Below are 2,607 nucleotides of genomic sequence, written 5' to 3' on the forward strand. Positions count from 1 at the left end.
CCTCCTTCTTCCTCCCTCTATCACCTATCACACCCCCTGACGCGTCCCTCCCCCAAAAAAAAAAATTATTGAAAAAAACAAAAAAATCAAATTAACAAAATCCAGGGCACTGCGCAATCCACTTCTTTCTTTTTTTTTATGCTTCCAGCAGTAGTAGACGTACGACGAATTTTGCAGAAGAAGAAGAAGAAGAAGAAGAAGAAGAAGAAGAAGAAGAAGAAGAAGAAGAAGAAGAAGAAGAAGAGGAAGAAGAGGAAGAAGAGGAAGAAGAAGAAGAAGAAGAAGAAGAAGAAGAAGAAGAAGAAGAAGAAGAAGAAGAAGAACAAGAAGAAGAAGAAGAACAAGAACAAGAAGAAGAACAAGAACAAGAACAAGAGCAAGAGCAAAAGCAAGAAGAAAAACAAGAACAAGAAGAAAATGACAAAGAAAAAGGAGTAGAAGAAGAAGAATAGAAAGGATTTGGCGCATTGTGCGCACCCAATGCAATGAGATGCGGGCCAGGAATAAGGAGAGGGGACGTGGCCAAGACAGGTCAATAATTGTACCGACCGAGGGGAAACATGCAGTAAGATATGTTTTGAAATTTTAATCAAAATATTGACTAGAATTACTAGAATGTTCTGACTCAATCTTTCATGTGTGGATAAGGGTATGACGTGACGGTTAAGAAAGAGAAATGATGTTTAAATCCCATTCAGACAAACCCCCTTGCTTAATTTACAATGAAAACAATAAGGCGATTCCTCGGTTGTGAGGAACAGACTATTAGTTGTACGGCGTGAAACTTTCACCGGATGCCTGACCCCAATCTCGCCTAAATCGAGGAGTGACGCGTCTCTACTTTTTTGTCTCCGATTGAATACATGTACTATACGTGATTGCACCAAGTTTTATTTAGCAAAGAAATAATATAGTAATAGTATAATAGTTCCGGTAAGCAATAATATAGATGAATGTCAAGAAACAAACATTTTCGGCCTTCGCAGGCCTCTTTGTGGACAGAAAGGAATGGAAAGAAACGGGTCTTTTAACGTGTCCAAAAATAGTTTGATCGAGGGACTCCCAGAAAAACAAGACGCGGTCAATATAATTTATGTTCCTGAGTCGCGTAGGTTTAGTTCTATGTTTTTATCCAATACGTCCCCAGAAATCTTACAATAAAAGAATAACGACAAAAGACTGTCATTTTTCAGACAAAATGTGGAACAGAGGAACGATGCCAAAAATGGACAAAGGGAAACAAGCAAGTTAATACGTCGTTGTCCTCTGTCACAGCGTTAAAGGATGAGGCGAAACGAGTGAAGAGAACACCATGGTATCAAACCCAAGCCTAATATGTGATGTACCCAAACTAGCTATCTGTGCACCGACACACTAGATAGAGTGGGTGGGTGGTGGGTGCTCTGGTGTGGTTTGCTTCTTCTTTCTTATCAAACATCTATCGTCCTTATCTCCCCTTCTTCTTTTTTGTTTGTTACTCTCTTGTAAGCGCCGTGAAACCTCTAGTAAAACTAAACTAAAAACACTAGATACAGAGAGAGAGAGAGAAAGAAAGAGTGAGAGAGAGAGAGAGAGAGAGAGAGAGAGAGAGAGAGAGAGAGAGAGAGAGAGGGGGGGAGAGAGAGAGACCGAGAGAGAGAGAGAGACCGAGAGAGAGAGAGAGACAGACAGACAGACAGACAGACAGACAGACAGACAGACAGACAGACAGACAGACAGACAGAGGGGTGAGGGGGAGGAGGGGGTGGACGGAGATCAAGGGAATCAAAATACAAAGCTCACAAAATCCCCAAACCACATTCTGAGATGGGGGCGGAGGAGGGGGGGGGAGACAGGGTCACTGGGGTAACGAGGTATTATCCACGTTCATAATCTTGCGGAGGGGGGAGGGGGGAGGTCTAACGTTGTGTAATCCACGTATATTTCAAGCGAGAATGAGATCGCATTAAATTATGTCCCTTTAATTTGCTTCATCGGATTATGAACCAAAGTACTTTTTTAAAAGCCGAAAAAAAACGGTACCATCAATTGTTTATAGTGTAAACAATTTAGCCTTTTGAGTTTCTACTATTATGTATTTTCCTTTCATGTGAGTAATACTGAGTACTCTTTTAAAAATATATATTAAAAAAGCACGCTATGTCATAAAAATATTCTTAAAACTATTAGAATTTATTAACTATTTTCATGCCAAAGATAAATTAATCATTAGTGTTCACAGTATCGACGTCAGAAAAAAAAGAAAAGAAATATATAATTTGCATTTTTCCCTACCACAAAGGGGGGGGGGGGGGAGTCTGAAGTCTGAGGATTTTTATGAATTTGGGGTCTTTGTTTAGCAAAAGGCACAGCAAAACTTGATCGTTCTTACCCAATAAAGATGTTAGGTTTGACTCAACATCAGAGAATTATCGGCATTTGCTGTGAAAACTAGCTGAAGCGCCAAAATGATATTTTTAAAACATGGCCTACTTTTTAGAGTACTTAATAGGATTACCGGCGTGAAAGTAAAAGTGTAATATTGTCAAGGCATTTTTAAATAGGAACTTTAGGCACAGGCTAGAAAAAAGGTATAGTCTTACTGATCTCGATCTACACGCTCCTGCA

Source organism: Aplysia californica, unplaced genomic scaffold, assembly GCF_000002075.1.
Source record: "Aplysia californica isolate F4 #8 unplaced genomic scaffold, AplCal3.0 scaffold00025, whole genome shotgun sequence".
Lineage (NCBI taxonomy): Eukaryota > Metazoa > Mollusca > Gastropoda > Aplysiida > Aplysiidae > Aplysia > Aplysia californica.